Below are 20178 nucleotides of genomic sequence, written 5' to 3'. Positions count from 1 at the left end.
TCTAATTTAAATTAAGTGACCAAGGAATTGGCGGTTGATTGGGTTAGAGGAGATTAAATTACTAAGGAATTAGGATTTAATCGCTTAAGATTTATCATGAATTGTATCTTTGCATGATTAAAGTAGTTGACAAGAATTGTTAATCCGGAAATTTAAACATCTCCAAAGTCTTAACTATTTTCTCATATTATTTTCACCAATCATTCACAATTTGCTTTTTTGAGCTCACTAATTTACTGTTTTATGCTACTTGTAATTCAAAACACTCATTTTAACTTGTCTAACTAGTCTAATTACTCAACTATTGTTGCTTAGTCCATTAATCCTCGTGGGATCGACACTCACTCACCTGAGTTATTACTTAGTACGACTTGATGCACTTGCCAGTTAATTTATGGTATTCAAAATCCGCATCAAGTTTTTGGCGCCGTTGCCGGCGATTAACTATGATTGACAACAACTTGTTGTTTGATTACCTAGATTAGATGTTTTTTTGCTTTAATTTGATTATTTTTCTTCCTTAATTTTCGAAATTTTATGTTAATTTCCCTTATTTTTATTCATTTTATTTTCTTATTTTTCTTTCTTAGTTTCGAAATTTTTGCTTAAAATTTTTCCTATTTTCGAAAATTTTGTTTCATCCAATTTACCTTATTGGAAATTCTCCTCACTCTAATGTAGAGATTCCCACTTATTTTTGTTTTTTTTTTTTTTTTTGTTTATGAGTAGGAACAGGGATAAGGAACCTCTTCTTGATTTCGATCCTGAGATTGAAAGGATTGTTAGAAGACGCCAACAGCAGGCTAGAGCTTATAGAACTACTGAAAGTTTCAAGGACGAGTTTGAGAAAGAAATTGAAGAAAATCACTATGGAGCCTAACAACAACAACGTTGTTGCCCCTAATGCTCCTGAGCAACCTACGAGAACTCTTGGCTCTTACACTGCTCCAAATCCCACTTTCTATGGCAGTAGCATTGTTGTGCCCCTGTGAATGCTAATAATTTTGAGTTGAGGTCTCAACTCATTACTTTTGTACAACAAAACTGTCAATTTCATGGACTCCTACAAGAAGACCTAAACTTGTTCATCTCTAATTTCCTACAGAATTTTGATACATTCAAGACTAATGGAGTATATCCTGATATTTATTGGTTGTTGCTCTTTCCGTTTGTTGTACGGGACCGAGCCAAGCAGTGGCTTGAAACACTACCCAAGAAAAGCCTCGATACATAGGACAATATGGTCAGTAGATTCTTGACTAAATTCTTCCACCTCAGAGGCTGACCAAGCTAAGGACCGATGTTCAGACCTTCAGGCAACAAGAGGGTGGATCTCTCTATGAAGCTTGGGAGAGGTACAAGGTTATACTCAGAAAGTGCCCTCCCGACATGTTCTCTGATTGGATACAATTACAAATCTTCTATGATGGGATTACTCAGGCCGCCAGAACTTCTTTGGATAATTCTACAGGAGAATCTCTTCACATGAAGAAAACTACTTAAGAAGCTCTAGAGTTGATTGAGATGGTTGCTAACAACCAGTATTTATACTCTTTTGAGAGAACTACCATGAGGAAGGGAGTCATGAAACTAGAAGCTTTGGATACTATTCTTGCTCAGAATAAAGCCATGTGTCAACAGATAAATGCTATTACTCAACACTTGGGTGGATTACAAGTTTCAGTTATTAATATCCAAGATGCTCCTTATAATATGAGTGGTGAATTTTCTCAAAGTGAGAATTATAATTATGGTCAATTCTACTTTGAACAGGTTAATTACATGGCCAATTCAACAACAACAACTCTCCCCAGGGTAATTTCAATCAGAATAATTTCAACAACAACAACCATCAGTTTTAGTCCTCTCAGCAATACCATGCACCCCCTCCTTCTCAGAAACCTTCTAACTTGGAATCTTTAGTTGCAAAACTCTCCAAGAACACTAATAGTTTCATGCAGGAAACCAGAGCTTCAATTAAAAACTTAGAGGTTCAAATGGGTCAGTTAAGCAAGCAAGTAGCTGAGAGGCCTCCTCACACCTTTTCCAGTGATACAGTGTCCAACCCAAGAGAAGAGTGTAAGGCCATACATCTAAGAAGTGGTAAGATAGCACATACAGAAGCACAGGTTAGTGAGGAGCTGGTTGAAAAAGAAGCTCCAGAGGAGGCTTAGGACAAGGTGGAGCACGCCCCTGAGAGGCACCCAAACAACCCTTTTTCGGTTAATGTTGAGCAATACAAAGTGAAGTCTCTAGTGCCTGAGTACAAGCCAAAAATTCCATATCCTTAGAGGCTTTAGAATGCATCCAAAGACAAAAAATTTTCAAGATTCCTGGAAGTCTTCAGAAAGCTACAGATTAACATTCCTTTTGCAGAGACTTTGGAAAAAATGCCTCTCTATGCTAAATTTATGAAGGAATTGTTAACTAATAAGAAGAATTAGAAAGAGAGTGAAACCGTAGTGCTTACCAAGGAATGCAGTGCAATTATCCAGCAGGATCTCCCTGAGAAGATGCAAGATCTGTGAAGCTTTTTAATTCCTTGCACCATTGGAGATATCACTATTCAGAGGGCATTATGTGATCTTAGAACAAGTATCAATCTCATGCCACTTTTTTTATGAGAAAACTCCAAATAAATGAGGTAAAACCCACTAAAATCTTTCTTCAACTTTCCGATCGATCAATTAAATTTCTTCTTGGAGTTGTTGAGAATTTACTAGTAAAAGTAGGACCCTTTATTTTTTCTGCTGATTTTGTAATACTGGATATGGAAGAAGATGTGAATGCTTCCATTATTTTAGGAAGACCTTTTCTAACTACAGGGAGAGCCTTTATTGATGTGCAAAAGGGTGAGTTAACTCTGAAAGTCAATGATGAAGAGGTTGTTCTTAATGTGCTTGAATGATCCACCACCATAAAAGGGGGAACCAAACATGCATACTAAGGAGGAAAGGCCACCCAAGCTTGAGTTGAAGCCTTTGCCTCCCTCTCTTAAGTATGCCTTTCTAGGCGAGCAGAATTCCTATCCAGTGATCATTAGCTCCTCTCTGAGTCATGATGAAGAGGAGGCGTTGATATAGGTACTTAGAAGCCACAAAATAGCTCTTGGGTGGACCATTAGTGACTTGAAAAGGATAAGTCTGGCTATGTGTATGCACAAGATTTTACTTGAGAAGTGATGAGCGGATAATTTATACGTTTTTTGGCATTGTTTTTAGTATGTTTTTAGTAGGATCTAATCACTTTTAGGGATGTTTTCATTAGTTTTTATGTTAAATTCACATTTCTGGACTTTACTATGAGTTTGTGTGTTTTTCTGTGATTTCAGGTATTTTCTGGCTGAAATTGAGGGACTTGAGCAAAAATCAGATTCAGAGGTTGAAAAAGGACTGCTGATGCTGTTGGATTCTGACCTCCCTGCACTCAAAGTGGATTTTCTGGAGCTACAGAACTCGAAGTTGTTGTTTAAGAATGTTAAATATGTTGGCTTTTGAAAGAATGATGACTAGGAGACATGTTATTTGATAATCTGAAAAATCATAAAAATGATTCTTGAAGCAAGAAAAAGCAGCAAAGAACAAAGCTTGCAGAAAAAAAAAATAGGCGAAAAAAAATAGAAAAAAAATAGAAAGAAAAAGAAAAAGCAAGCAAAAAAAGCCAATAACCCTTAAAACCAAAAGGCAAGGGCAAATAAAAAGGATCCCAAGGCTTTGAGCATCAGTGGATAGGAGGGCCTAAAGGAATAAAATCCTGGTCTAAGCGGCTAAACCAAGCTGTCCCTAACCATGTGCTTGTGGCGTGTAGGTGTCAAGTGAAAACTTGAGACTGAGCGGTTAAAGTCAAGGTCCAAAGCAAAAACAAAGAGTGTGCTTAAGAACCCTGGACACCTCTAATTGGGGACTTTAGCAAAGCTGAGTCACAATCTGAAAAGGTTCACCCAATTATGTGTCTGTGGCATTTATGTATCCGGTGGTAATACTGGAAAACAAAGTGCTTAGGGCCACAGCCAAGACTCATAAAGAAGCTGTGTTCAAGAATCATCATACTGAACTAGGAGAGTCAATAACACTATTCGAAATCTGAAGTTCCTATAGATGCCAATCATTCTGAACCTCAATGGATAAAGTGAGATGCCAAAACTATTCAAGAGGCAAAAAGCTATAAGTCCCGCTCATATGATTAAAGCTATGTTTCATTGATAGTTTGGAATTTGTAGTATATTCTCTTCTTTTTATCCTATTTGATTTTCAGTTGCTTGGGGACAAGCAATAATTTAAGTTTGGTGTTGTGATGAGCGGATAATTTATACGCTTTTTGGCATTGTTTTTAGTATGTTTTTAGTAGGATCTAATCACTTTTAAGGATGTTTTCATTAGTTTTTATGTTAAATTCACATTTCTGGACTTTACTATGAGTTTGTGTGTTTTTCTGTGATTTCAGGTATTTTCTGGCTGAAATTGAGGGACTTGAGCAAAAATCAGATTCAGAGGTTGAAAAAGGACTGCTGATGCTGTTGGATTCTGACCTCCCTGCACTCAAAGTGGATTTTCTGGAGCTACAGAACTCGAAATGGCGCGCTTCCAATTGCGTTGGAAAGTAGACATCCAGGGCTTTCCAGCAATGTATAATAATCCATACTTTGGCCAAGAATTGACGACGTAAACTGGCGTTCAACGCCAGCCTTCTGTCCAAATCTGGCGTCCAGCGCCAGAAAAGGATCCAAAACCATAGTTGAACGCCCAAACTGGCACAGAAACTGGCGTTCAACTCCACAAATGGCCTCTGCACGTGCAACACTCAGGCTCAGCCCAAACACACACCAAGTGGGCCCCGGAAGTAGATTTATACATCAATTACTTACTCATGTAAACCCTAGTGACTAGTTTATTATAAATAGGACCTCTTACTATTGTATTAGGCGTCTTTTTGACCATCTTTTGATCATCTTAGGATCTTAGGATCATCATTGAACGCATTGTTCTTAGATCAAGGGGGCTGGCCATCTCGGCCATGCCTGGACCTTCACTTATGTATTTTCATACGGTAGAGTTTCTACACTCCATAGATTAAGGTGTGGAGCTCTGCTGTTCCTCAAAGATTAATGCAAAGTACTACTGTTTTCTATTCAATTCTTCTTATTTCTCTTCTAAGATATCCATTCGCACCCAAGAACGTGATGAAGGTGATGATTATGTGTGACGCTCATCATCCTTCTCCCTTATGAACGCGTGCCTGACAAACACTTCTGTTCTACATGAGATAAGCTAGAATGAGTATCTCTTAGATCTCCTAACCAGAATCTTCGTGGCATAAGCTAGAATGATGGCGGCATTCAAGAGAATCCGGAAGGTCTAAACCTTGTCTGTGGTATTCTGAGTAGGATTCAATGATTGAATGACTGTGACGAGCTTCAAACTCGCGAGTGCTGGGCGTTAGTGACAGACGCAAAAGGAGGGTGAATCCTATTCCAGCATGATCGGGAACCGACAGATGAATAGCCGTGCCGTGACAGGGTGCGTGAGCATATTATTCACTGAGAGGAGGGGATGTAGCCACTGACAACGGTGATGCCCTTGCATAAAGCCAGCCATGGAAAGGAGTAAGACTGATTGGATGAAGATAGCAGGAAAGCAGAGGTTCAGAGGAACGAAAAGCATCTCCATTCGCTTATCTGAAATTCCTACCAATGATTTACATAAGTATCTCTATCCCTATTCTATTATTTATTATTCGAAAACTCCATGATTATTTTATATCCGCCTGACTGAGATTTGCAAGGTGACCATAGCTTGCTTCATACCAACAATCTCCGTGGGATTCGACCCTTACTCACGTAAGGTATTACTTGGACGACCCAGTGCACTTGCTGGTTAGTTGTATCGAAGTTGTGACAATTATGTATTGAGATCAGAGCACCAAGTTGCTCACATTGCCGGGGATTGTTTGAGCCTGGACATCACAATTTCGTGCACCAAGAAGGATGCTAAATCCATAATGCAACCACAAATATTTTTTTATTGTGTACCAAGAGAAGATGATGATGATGATGATGATGATGATGATGATGATGATGAAAAATAAGGACGAGAAGGAATCAAACAAGAAAAGAAGAAGAAGAAGATGTCGACAATGTTTTTAAGGAAGAAGCAAGAAGAAGAAGAATAACTAGGATGACGACGAAGACGATGTTGAAGAAGCGCGCACATACAATAAATAGAACTTCGTTGGACTATGTTAAAAAATCACTTGGTCGAGAAGGTTAATAAAATAATAAAATAATATTTTAATTATTTTTAAATTTATCATTTTTATTATTACGAATCTCACTATTTAATTTAAAATGATTAAAATATTTTTTGTTAATTTATCAATCTCTACATTTTAGAGGAATTTGATCTTTATATTATATATCTACAATATATTTTTTTTTTGGTATTGAAACAGGGTTAAAGAACTTAGAAAACAAAGACCTAGATACAAACTAGACGGGGTAAGGCGGCCCCTCTTTCATCATCACTGAGGATACTAACTAGTTTCGGGGAAGGTAAATCCCAAAACACAAAATCATCATCTAAACTTAAACTCTTTTTTGCTAGGCAATCAGAACATCTATTGCCTTCCCTATAAATTTGTACAAAAAATATACTCCAATCCTTCCTTTTCCACTCATTCACTTTTCTAATTACAAGATGGGAGGCCAATTTCTTTCCTACGTTGAGTCTCTGAACCACCGCCACAGCATCTACTTCCACAACCACTTTCCTAAAGCCCATCGTCCATGTAAGCTCTAATCCCTTTACCACTCCCCATAGTTCTGCAGTGAACGCCGTCGCTTCTCCAGTTTGATGCGAAAAACCAGCGATCCATCGCCCTTTATTGTTTCTCAAGAGACTGCTACGTCCACTTCTGTCTGAGTTTAACTTCACCCATCCCTCTGGCAGTGACTTCCAATTGACAAGCTTCTCTATTCTCCTTCCTTGGCGACTAACCTGTAAGACCTCTCCATAGCTTTAATTTCAGTCACTTGTTTGATGATTTCTGTTTGTGGGTTGGGGGACTCTTGTAGTTTTGTTTGTGAATTTATCTGTTGCGCCAATATCATAGTCTCTAGGTAGTTAGAATGAAGATGTCCCTCCACTCAAAATTCTGATTATTACCCATTTGTTTCCTGAAATTGACTTCAATCCAGCTTTCCCAATTGAAATGGAAAAATCTTGAAATTTCTGTTATTTTAATGAGTTTTATCCATATGGTAGAAACTTTAGGACAATCTCTTAAAGCGTGCATTAGATATTCTTGACCCCCTTACATAATTGACATTCCCCATTTCTTCCAAATAATTTTGTCTTTCTATAATTTGTCATGACTCTGTTATGCATAGCTGTTCAGACGAAAACTTTTTCTCACTGAGGTCCCTTCCAACTCCATAGCGTTGTCCAAATAGTTTTTTCTTTTTCTGGCCAATTTGAGAGACTTTGTATGTTATGTTGACTGTAAAATTTCCATCAATTGAAAGCTTCCAACCAAACTTGTCATCCTCATTTTCTACCTTTGGAGGGCTCATGTCACAGATCTTTTCAACACTGTCATGCGACAGATGGAGTCTGAGCTTTTCTAAATCTCACTCAATATTTGTAGATGTCCATTCCCACACAAAGCTGTCCAAATCCACACTGGCAGGATTAATAGCCTTTTCTATTAAAACATCTTCTCTTTCCACCCATTGATGTCTCCAGAAATAAATGGATAAGTCATTGCTAACATAGTGAACATAATGCTCTTAGAAAATAGGCCATATCTTTTTAAGCTCCTTCCACAAACTTGAGTGCATTGTTGTTCAATCTTCTCCCATTACAGTATTTATGTGATAACACTTTCACCCAAAGAGCTTCTGGATTTTTCATTGCTTGCCATATGATCTTGAACATAAGCGAATCATTTATGGTTGAAATTTCCTGAATTCGAGACCCCAGGTGTTTCGATTGATAGAGGATTTTCCATCCAATCAGGTACACTCATCTTTGATTAGGTTCATCTCCCTAAATAAAACTTCTTTAAGTCTTTTCCACCTCCAAACATATTTCTTTGGGTATCCTCTCATGTTGCATATTGTAGTTCAATACTGGATTTAGTATGGTTTTAGTTAGCATAAGTCTCCCTGCCAAAAACAAATATTTAGCCTTCCACCCTATAAGCTTGTTATGAACTCTTCCCAAGATTTCTTTAAAATTATCTATGCTCCTCCTATTATTGGTGTTGAAGGCTCCAAAATATCTTCCAAGTTCCTTTTGCTCTTTGAAACCTGAGAGATTGAAAATCTCTTGTCTTAGAAATCTTCAAGATATCTTCCAAGATATCTTTTATTATTTCTTAGATGCTAATTGAAACTTTTTTTTTGAAAGAAAATTAGCTCCTCCCAACTTCTCTCAACATAACCGAAAGGAAGCGTCTTGGTCCAAAAAGTGATTCGGCTCAGCTGCCAAGTTTTAAGGACCAAGTTATTAATTAGAATATAAAATATTTTTTGTAACATTTGCTATTATAATTTAATAAATAAAATATTATGAATATTTTCACTCTTATTTTATAATAATAATGTCATTTTTTTCAAAGATAATAGTGGTATCTTATTCAATAGAGAAATAAATACAATGTCAAAAAGTTAGGACAAGAAAAATAGAAAAAGAAGATTTCCAAATATTCACGAACAGGTGAAATTATAAGAAAAAAAAAACATAAAAAAGTAAATAGGAAAAGAAATCTTAGGGCATTATGCATAAGGCAAAATAAATAGCTCTTGGTTTAACTTAAGCGATATTGCTAGTACTTTCTCCGGAGGCTCCTGGATATGCTCGAAGACTCGCCGTCACCTCTCCTTCCAAATATTCCAAGTTATAATAAAATCCAATCGAGTTCTGTGAGAGCTTGTTCCCTGAAGTCTAGTTTGTAACACCGAATTTCTCCACCAATCGAAGAACAAAGAAAATCTAGGGTATGGAATGAGGTAAGGTAAAGGACTCTTCTTCCACACTAGATTAGCATTTCCACAGAAAAATAGACAGTGCATGAGTGATTATGGTATTGACTTGCAGATTGGACAAGTTGTCAGAGTAGATGAAAATCGCTAGCAGATGAGAAGCAGAACATGAAGCTTACCATGGATGATTTTCCACGCAAAGAGCAAAATCTTGTGAGGAATTTTCAACTTCCATAAATGGCTCCAAACTGGCTTCTATTGCATGAGGAATTTGGCATTGTTTTTAGTATGTTTTTAGTAGGATCTAATCACTTTTAGGGATGTTTTCATTAGTTTTTATGTTAAATTCACATTTCTGGACTTTACTATGAGTTTGTGTGTTTTTCTGTGATTTCAGGTATTTTCTGGCTGAAATTGAGGGACTTGAGCAAAAATCAGATTCAGAGGTTGAAAAAGGACTGCTGATGCTGTTGGATTCTGACCTCCCTGCACTCAAAGTGGATTTTCTGGAGCTACAGAACTCGAAATGGCGCGCTTCCAATTGTGTTGGAAATTAGACATCCAGGGCTTTCCAGCAATATATAATAGTCCATACTTTGGCCAAGAATTGACGACGTAAACTGGCGTTCAACGCCAGCCTTCTGTCCAAATCTGGCGTCCAGCGCCAGAAAAGGATCCAAAACCAGAGTTGAACGCCCAAACTGGCACAGAAACTGGCGTTCAACTCCACAAATGGCCTCTGCACGTGCAACACTCAGGCTCAGCCCAAACACACACCAAGTGGGCCCCGGAAGTAGATTTATGCATCAATTACTTACTCATGTAAACCCTAGTGACTAGTTTATTATAAATAGGACCTCTTACTATTGTATTAGGCGTCTTTTTGACCATCTTTTGATCATCTTAGGATCTTAGGATCATCTTTGAACGCATTGTTCTTAGATCAAGGGGGCTGGCCATCTCAGCCATGCCTGGACCTTCACTTATGTATTTTCATACGGTAGAGTTTCTACACTCCATAGATTAAGGTGTGGAGCTCTGCTGTTCCTCAAAGATTAATGCAAAGTACTACTGTTTTCTATTCAATTCTTCTTATTTCTCTTCTAAGATATCCATTCGCACCCAAGAACGTGATGAAGGTGATGATTATGTGTGACGCTCATCATCCTTCTCCCTTATGAACGCGTGCCTGACAAACACTTCTGTTCTACATGAGATAAGCTAGAATGAGTATCTCTTAGATCTCCTAACCAGAATCTTCGTGGCATAAGCTAGAATGATGGCGGCATTCAAGAGAATCCGGAAGGTCTAAACCTTGTCTGTGGTATTCTGAGTAGGATTCAATGATTGAATGACTGTGACGAGCTTCAAACTCGCGAGTGCTGGGCGTTAGTGACAGACGCAAAAGGAGGGTGAATCCTATTCCAGCATGATCGGGAACCGACAGATGAATAGCCGTGCCGTGACAGGGTGCGTGAGCATATTATTCACTGAGAGGAGGGGATGTAGCCACTGACAACGGTGATGCCCTTGCATAAAGCCAGCCATGGAAAGGAGTAAGACTGATTGGATGAAGATAGCAGGAAAGCAGAGGTTCAGAGGAACGAAAAGCATCTCCATTCGCTTATCTGAAATTCCTACCAATGATTTACATAAGTATCTCTATCCCTATTCTATTATTTATTATTCGAAAACTCCATGATTATTTTATATCCGCCTGACTGAGATTTGCAAGGTGACCATAGCTTGCTTCATACCAACAATCTCCGTGGGATTCGACCCTTACTCACGTAAGGTATTACTTGGACGACCCAGTGCACTTGCTGGTTAGTTGTATCGAAGTTGTGACAATTATGTATTGAGATCAGAGCACCAAGTTGCTCACGTTGCCGGGGATTGTTTGAGCTTGGACATCACAATTTCGTGCACCAAGTTTTTGGCGCCGTTGCCGGGGATTGTTCGAGTTTGGACAACTGACGGTTCATCTTGTTGCTCAGATTAGGTAACTTTATTTTCGTTTTCTTTTCAAAAATCTTTCAAAAATATTTTCAAAAAAAAATAAATAAATAATAAAAATGTTTTCAAAAATTTATTCAAAATTTTGAAGAATGAATTCTAGTGTTTCATGAAGCATGTTGAAGCCTGGCTGGCTGTAAAGCCATGTCTAAATTCATTTGGACTGAGGCTTGCAATTTGTTATCAAGAGCAATTTAGTTGTTGCTCATCCACCCGCTGCTGATCCATGATCACCTGCTGAAGCTTGGCTGGCCATTGGCCATGTCTAGTGTTTTGGACCGGAACTTTCATTGAAAGCTTGGCTGGCTAGTGAGCCATGTCTAATTCCTGGACTGAAGATTTAGACTAAGAAAGCAAGATTCCTGGAATTCATGTTAAAAATTTTGGAATCCTTATTTTTTCTTTTTCATATAATTTTCGAAAAAAAAAATCCAAAAAAATTAGAAAATCATAAAAATCAAAAATATTTTTGTGTTTCTTGTTTGAGTCTTGAGTCATATCATAAGTTTGGTGTCACTTGCATATGCATCCTGCATTTTTCGAAAATATCATGCATTCATAGTGTTCTTCATGATCTTCAAGTTGTTCTTGGTAAGTCTTCTTGTTTGATCTTGATGATTTTTTGTTTTGTGTCTTTTCATGTTTATCATATGCATTCTTGAATTCTTAGTGTCTAAGCATTAAAGAATTCTAAGTTTGGTGTCTTGCATGTTTTCTTTGCATTAAAAATTTTTCAAAAATATGTTCTTAATGTTCATCATGATCTTCATAGTGTTCTTGGTGTTCATCTTGACATTCATAGCATTCATGCATGCATTCATTGTTTTGATCTAAAAATTTCATGCATTGCATCCTTTTAGTGTTTTTTCTCTTGCATCATAAAAATTCAAAAATCAAAAAAATATCTTTCCCTTTTTCTCTCATCAAATTCGAAAAATTGAGTTGACTTTTTCAAAAATTTTTAAAATCAAGTTGTTTCTTATGAGTCAAATCAAATTTTCAATTTGAAAATCTTATCTTTTTCAAAATCTTTTTCAAAAATCAAATCTTTTTCAAAATTATTAGTTATTTTCGAAAATTTCAAAAATATTTTTCAAAAATATTTTTCTTATTTTTATATCAAATTTTCGAAAATAACATCACCAATTAATGTTTTGATTCAAAAATTTGAAGTTTGTTACTTGCTTGTTGAGAAAGATTCAAATTTTGAGTTCTAGAATCATATCTTGTGATTTCTTATGAATCAAGTCATTAATTGTGATTTTAAAAAATCAAATCTTTTTCAAAAACTAATTCCTATCATATCTTTTCAAAAATATCTTCTTATCTTATCTTTTTCAAAAAAAATCTTTTCAAAATATCCTTTCTAACTTCCTAACTTCTTATCTTTTCAAAATTTGTTTCAACTAACTAACTAACTTTTTGTGTGTTTCTTAACTTTTTCAAAACTACCTAACTAACTCTCTCTCTCTAATTTTCGAAAATATCTTCCCTCTTTTTCAAAAATTTCTTTTTAATTAACTAATTATTTTTATTTTTTATTTTTGATTTCAAAAATTTTCGAAAATTACTAACATTTTTCAAAAAAAAAAAAAACCATTTTTCAAAAATCACTAACTCTTTTTCAAAATAATTTTCGAAAATTATCCCTCCCCCATCCTATTCTATTTATTCATTCATATCCTAACATCTCATCTCACATCTCTTCCATCCGTACAGTTGTGTTTCTTCCTTTACATCACATCCTTTATCTCCCCCTCTTCTTCTACTCACACAGGGATCCCTATACTGTGATATAAAGGATCTCCATTATTATTATTATTTTTCTGTGCCTTCTTCTTTGTCATATGAGCAGGAGCAAGGACAAGAACATTCTTGTTAAAGCAGATCCAGAACCTGAAAGGACTCTGAAGAAAAAAATTAAGAGAAGCTAAAATACAACAATCCAGAGATAACCTTTCAGAAATTTTCGAACAGGAAAAGGAAATGGCAGCCGAAAATAATAATAATATAAGGAAGATGCTTGGTGACTTCACTGCACCTAATTCCAATTTACATGGAAGAAGCATCTCCATTCCTGCCATTGGAGCAAACAATTTTGAGCTGAAACCTCAATTAGTTTCTCTGATGCAGCAGAACTGCAAGTTTCATGGACTTCCATCTGAAGATCCTTTTCAGTTCTTAACTGAATTCTTACAGATATGTGATACTGTTAAGACTAATGGAGTAGATCCTGAAGTCTACGGGCTCATGCTTTTCCCTTTTGCTGTAAGAGACAGAGCTAGATTATGGTTGGATTCTCAACCCAAAGACAGCCTGAACTCTTGGGATAAGCTGGTCACGGCTTTCTTAGCCAAGTACTTTCCTCCTCAAAAGCTGAGCAAGCTTAGAGCTGATGTTCAAACCTTTAGACAGAAAGAAGGTGAATCCCTCTATGAAGCTTGGGAAAGATACAAACAGTTGACCAAAAAGTGTCCTTCTGACATGCTTTCAGAATGGACCATCCTGGATATATTCTATGATGGTTTATCTGAGCTATCAAAGATGTCACTGGACACTTCTGCAGGTGGATCCATTCACCTAAAGAAAATGCCTGCAGAAGCTCAAGAACTCATTGACATGGTTGTTAATAACCAGTTCATGTACACTTCTGAGAGGAATCCTGTGAGTAATGGGACGCCTATGAAGAAGGGAGTTCTTGAAGTTGATACTCTGAATGCCATATTGGCTCAGAACAAAATATTGACTCAGCAAGTCAATATGATCTCTCAGAGTCTGCATGGAATGCAAGCTGCATCCAACAGTACTCAAGAGGCTTCTCCTGAAGAAGAAGCCTATGATCCTGAGAACCCTGCAATAGCAGAGGTAAATTACTTAGGTGAACCTTATGGAAACACCTATAACTCAACATGGAGAAATCATCCAAATTTCTCATGGAAGGATCAAAAGCCTCAACAAGGCTTTAATAATGGTGGAAGAAACAGGTTTAGCAATGGCAAACCTTTTCCATTATCAACTCAGCAACAGACAGAGAACTCTGAACAAAATGCTTCTAATTTAGCAAATCTAGTCTCTGATCTATCTAAGGCCACTGTAAGTTTCATGAATGAAACAAGGTCTTCCATTAGAAATCTGGAAGCACAAGTGGGCCAGCTGAGTAAAAGGATCACTGAAATCCCTCCTAGTACTCTCCCAAGCAATACAGAAGAGAATCCAAAAGGAGAGTGCAAGGCCATTGACATAAGCGCCATGGCCGAACCTGTGAGGAGAGGAGAGGACGTGAATCCCAAGGAGGAAGACCTCCTAGGACGTCCAGTGATCAATAAGGAGCTTTCCTCTGAGGAACCAAAGGAATCTGAGACTCATCTAGAGACCATAGAGATTCCATTGAACCTCCTTATACCCTTCATGAGCTCTGATGAGTATTCCTCTTCTGAAGAGAATGAGGATGTTACCGAAGAGCAAACTGCCAAGTTTCTTGGTGCAATCATGAAGCTGAATGCCAAATTATTTGGCATTGATACTTGGGAAGTTGAACCTCCCTTGTTCATCAATGAACTAAGTGATCTGGATCAACTGACATTGCCTCAGAAGAGACAGGATCCTGGAAAGTTCATATTACCTTGTACCATAGGCACCATGATCTTTAAAGCTCTGTGTGACCTTGGTTCAGGTATAAACCTCATGCCCCTCTCTGTAATAGAGAAACTGGGAATCTATGGGGTGCAAGCTGCTAAAATCTCACTAGAGATGGCAGACAGCTCAAGAAGACAGGCTTATGGACAAGTAGAAGATGTATTAGTAAAGGTTGAGGGCCTTTACATACCTACTGATTTCATAGTCCTGGATACTGGAAAGGAAGAGGATGAATCCATCATCCTAGGAAGACCTTTCCTGGCCACAGCAAGAGCTGTGATTGATGTTGACAGAGATGAAATAGTCCTTCAATGGAATGAGAACTCCCTTGTATTCAAAACTCAAGGATCTCCCTCTGCAACCATGGAGAGGAAGCTTGAAAAGCTTCTCTCAAAGCAGAGTCAACCAGAGCCCCCACAGTCAAACTCTAAGTTTGGTGTTGGGAGGCCACAACCAAACTCTAAGTTTGGTGTTGAACTCCCATATCCAAACTCTAAGTTTGGTGTTGGAGAGTCTCAACAAAACTCTGCACATCTGTAAGGCTCCATGAGAGCCCACTGTCAAGCTATTGACATTAAAGAAGCGCTTGTTGGGAGGCAACCCAATGTTTATCTAACTTTTATTTTCATTGTTTTTCATGTTTTCTTAGGTTCATGATCATGTGGAGTCACAAAATAAATAGAAAAATTGAAAACGGAATCAAAAACAGCAGAAGAAAAATCACACCCTGGAGGAGCATCTGTCTGGCGTTCAGCGCCAGAACAGAGCATGGTTCTGGCGCTGAACGCCCAAAATAGGCAGCTTCTGGGCGCTGAACGCCAGAACAGGCATGGTTTTGGCGTTCAACGCCAGAAATGGCACACAAATGGGCGTTGAACGCCCAAAATGGCCACCAACCTGGCGCTAAACGCCCAGAGTTGGGTACAAAGGCATTTTTACATGCCTAATGGTGCAGGGATGTAAATGCCTTGAACACCTCAGGATCTGTGGACCCCACAGGATCCACTCAGGATCTGTGGACCCCACAGGATCTCCACCTACCTCCACTCACTTCTTCTCACCACTCTCTTTCACACAACCCCATAAACACTCTTCCCTAGAAACCCCTCACCAATCACCTCAAGCTCTCTTCCCCACTAAACCTTCACCACTCACATCCACCCACTCTTCCCAATAAACCTACCTCATAAACTCCACCTACCTTCAAAATTCAAAACCAATTTCCCACCCAAACCCACCCATATGGCCGAACCTTAACCCCCCCTCCATTCCCTATATCAAGACCTCCATTCTTCACCAAATTCACACAACACACCCCTCTACACTCTCCTTGGCCGAAACCACATCTCCCTCTCCCTCTCCATATTTCTTCTTCTTCTTCTTCTATTCTTTTGTTTATTGCTCGAGGGCGAGCAATATTCTAAGTTTGGTGTGGTAAAAGCATAGCTTTTTTGTTTTTCCATTACCATTGATGGCACCTAAGACCGGAGAATCCTCTAGAAGAGGGAAAGGGAAGACAAAAGCTTTCACATCCGAGTCATGGGAGATGGAAAGGTTCATCTCCAAAACCCATCAAGACCACTTCTATGATGTTGTGGCCAAGAAGAAGGTGATCCCTGAGGTCCCTTTTAAACTCAAAAGAAATGAGTATCCGGAGATCCGACATGAAATTCAAAGAAGAGGTTGGGAAGTTTGTTCCATCCAACAAGTCGGCATCCTAATGGTTCAAGAGTTCTATGCCAATGCATGGATCACCAAGAACCATGATCAAAGTAAGAACCCGGATCCAAAGAACTATGTTACAATGGTTCGGGGGAAATACTTAGATTTTAGTCTGGAGAATGTGAGGTTGGAGTTCAACTTGCCATACATGGAAGAGAACGCACGCCCCTACACAAGGAGAGTCAACTTTGATCAAAGGTCGGACCAAGTCCTTATGGACATATGTGTAGAAGGAGCTCAATGGAAGATTGACTCCAAAGGCAAGCCGGTTCAACTAAGAAGATTGGACCTCAAGCCTATAGCTAGAGGATGGTTGGAGTTTATTCAATGCTCAATCATTCCCACTAGCAACCGGTCTGAAGTTACTATAGACCGGGCCATCATGATCCATAGCATCATGATTGGAGAAGAGGTGGAAGTTCATGAGATTATACCTCAAGAACTCTACAAGGTGGCTGACAAGTCCTCCACCATGGCAAGGTTAGCCTTTCCTCACCTCATTTGCCACCTATGCAATTCAGCGGGGATTGACATAGAGGGAGATATCCTCATCAAAGAGGACAAGCCCATCACTAAGAAAAAGATGGAGCAAGCAAGAGAGCCCATTCATGGAGCTCAAGAGGCGTATGAAGCTCATCACCATGAGATTCCGGAAATGCCTCAAATGCACTTTCCTCCACAAAACTATTGGGAGTAAATCAACACCTCCCTAGGAGAATTGAGTTCCAATATGGGACAACTAAGGGTGGAACATCAAGAGCACTCGATCATGCTTCATGAAATAAGAGAAGATCAAAAAGCAATGAGGGAGGAGCAACAAAGACAAGGAAGAAACATAGAAGAGCTCAAGAACATCATTGGTTCCTCAAGAAGGAAACGCCACCATCACTAAGGTGGATTCATTCCTTGTTCTTGCTTTCTCTGTTTTTCGTTTTCTGTATTATGTGCTTATCTATGTTTGTGCCTTCATTACATGATCATTAGTAGTTAGTAACTTTGTCTTAAAGATATGAATGTCCTATGAATCCATCACCTCTCTTAAATGAAAAAATGTTTTAATTCAAAAGAACAAGAAGTACATGAGTTTCGAATTTATCCTTGAACTTAGCTTAATTACATTGATGTGGTGACAATGCTTCTTGTTTTCTGAATGTATGCTTGAACAGTGCATAAGTCTTTTGAAGTTGTTGTTTAAGAATGTTAAATATGTTGGCTCTTGAAAGAATGATGACTAGGAGACATGTTATTTGATAATCTGAAAAATCATAAAAATGATTCTTGAAGCAAGAAAAAGCAGCAAAGAACAAAGCTTGCAGAAAAAAAAAAATAGGCGAACAAAAAATAGAAAAAAAATAGAAAGAAAAAGAAAAAGCAAGCAGAAAAAGCCAATAACCCTTAAAACCAAAAGGCAAGGGCAAATAAAAAGGATCCCAAGGCTTTGAGCATCAGTGGATAGGAGGGCCTAAAGGAATAAAATCCTGGTCTAAGCGGCTAAACCAAGCTGTCCCTAACTATGTGCTTGTGGCGTGTAGGTGTCAAGTGAAAACTTGAGACTGAGCGGTTAAAGTCAAGGTCCAAAGCAAAAATAAAGAGTGTGCTTAAGAACCCTGGACACCTCTAATTGGGGACTTTAGCAAAGCTGAGTCACAATCTGAAAAGGTTCACCCAATTATGTGTCTGTGGCATTTATGTATCCGGTGGTAATACTGGAAAACAAAGTGCTTAGGGCCACAGCCAAGACTCATAAAGAAGCTGTGTTCAAGAATCATCATACTGAACTAGGAGAGTCAATAACACTATTCAAAATCTGAAGTTCCTATAGATGCCAATCATTCTGAACCTCAATGGATAAAGTGAGATGCCAAAACTATTCAAGAGGCAAAAAGCTATAAGTCCCGCTCATATGATTGAAGCTATGTTTCATTGATAGTTTGGAATTTGTAGTATATTCTCTTCTTTTTATCCTATTTGATTTTCAGTTGCTTGGGGACAAGCAACAATTTAAGTTTGGTGTTGTGATGAGCGGATAATTTATACGCTTTTTGGCATTGTTTTTAGTATGTTTTTAGTAGGATCTAATCACTTTTAGGGATGTTTTCATTAGTTTTTATGTTAAATTCACATTTCTGGACTTTACTATGAGTTTGTGTGTTTTTCTGTGATTTCAGGTATTTTCTGGCTGAAATTGAGGGACTTGAGCAAAAATCAGATTCAGAGGTTGAAAAAGGACTGCTGATGCTGTTGGATTCTGACCTCCCTGCACTCAAAGTGGATTTTCTGGAGCTAAAGAACTCGAAATGGCGCGCTTCCAATTGTGTTGGAAATTAGACATCCAGGGCTTTCCAGCAATATATAATAGTCCATACTTTGGCCAAGAATTGACGACGTAAACTGGCGTTCAACGCCAGCCTTCTGTCCAAATCTGGCGTCCAGCGCCAGAAAAGGATCCAAAACCAGAGTTGAACGCCCAAACTGGCACAGAAACTGGCGTTCAACTCCACAAATGGCCTCTGCACGTGCAACACTCAGGCTCAGCCCAAACACACACCAAGTGGGCCCCGGAAGTAGATTTATGCATCAATTACTTACTCATGTAAACCCTAGTGACTAGTTTATTATAAATAGGACCTCTTACTATTGTATTAGGCGTCTTTTTGACCATCTTTTGATCATCTTAGGATCTTAGGATCATCTTTGAACGCATTGTTCTTAGATCAAGGGGGCTGGCCATCTCAGCCATGCCTGGACCTTCACTTATGTATTTTCATACGGTAGAGTTTCTACACTCCATAGATTAAGGTGTGGAGCTCTGCTGTTCCTCAAAGATTAATGCAAAGTACTACTGTTTTCTATTCAATTCTTCTTATTTCTCTTCTAAGATATCCATTCGCACCCAAGAACGTGATGAAGGTGATGATTATGTGTGACGCTCATCATCCTTCTCCCTTATGAACGCGTGCCTGACAAACACTTCTGTTCTACATGAGATAAGCTAGAATGAGTATCTCTTAGATCTCCTAACCAGAATCTTCGTGGCATAAGCTAGAATGATGGCGGCATTCAAGAGAATCCGGAAGGTCTAAACCTTGTCTGTGGTATTCTGAGTAGGATTCAATGATTGAATGACTGTGACGAGCTTCAAACTCGCGAGTGCTGGGCGTTAGTGACAGACGCAAAAGGAGGGTGAATCCTATTCCAGCATGATCGGGAACCGACAGATGAATAGCCGTGCCGTGACAGGGTGCGTGAGCATATTATTCACTGAGAGGAGGGGATGTAGCCACTGACAACGGTGATGCCCTTGCATAAAGCCAGCCATGGAAAGGAGTAAGACTGATTGGATGAAGATAGCAGGAAAGCAGAGGTTCAGAGGAACGAAAAGCATCTCCATTCGCTTATCTGAAATTCCTACCAATGATTTACATAAGTATCTCTATCCCTATTCTATTATTTATTATTCGAAAACTCCATGATTATTTTATATCCGCCTGACTGAGATTTGCAAGGTGACCATAGCTTGCTTCATACCAACAATCTCCGTGGGATTCGACCCTTACTCACGTAAGGTATTACTTGGACGACCCAGTGCACTTGCTGGTTAGTTGTATCGAAGTTGTGACAATTATGTATTGAGATCAGAGCACCAAGTTGCTCACATTGCCGGGGATTGTTTGAGCCTGGACATCACAATTTCGTGCACCAAGAAGGATGCTAAATCCATAATGCAACCACAAATATTTTTTTATTGTGTACCAAGAGAAGATGATGATGATGATGATGATGATGATGATGATGATGATGAAAAATAAGGACGAGAAGGAATC

The 20178-nt window shown here is 38.6% G+C and overlaps 1 non-coding gene across 1 annotated transcript; it reads right to left on the bottom strand.

Annotated features, from left to right (window-relative positions):
- Positions 1 to 13378: 13378 nt before the first annotated feature.
- Positions 13379 to 13486, bottom strand: LOC112738525 (small nucleolar RNA R71). Its single transcript, XR_003169482.1, has one exon. It is a non-coding gene; the product is annotated as a small nucleolar RNA R71 (small nucleolar RNA).
- Positions 13487 to 20178: the final 6692 nt, after the last annotated feature.

The sequence above is a fragment of the Arachis hypogaea genome, chromosome 13 (genome assembly GCF_003086295.3).
Source record: "Arachis hypogaea cultivar Tifrunner chromosome 13, arahy.Tifrunner.gnm2.J5K5, whole genome shotgun sequence".
NCBI classification, from domain to species: Eukaryota; Viridiplantae; Streptophyta; class Magnoliopsida; order Fabales; family Fabaceae; genus Arachis; species Arachis hypogaea.
Note: the sequence above shows the minus strand (reverse complement) of the source record. Positions and strands in the feature narration are given on the sequence as shown.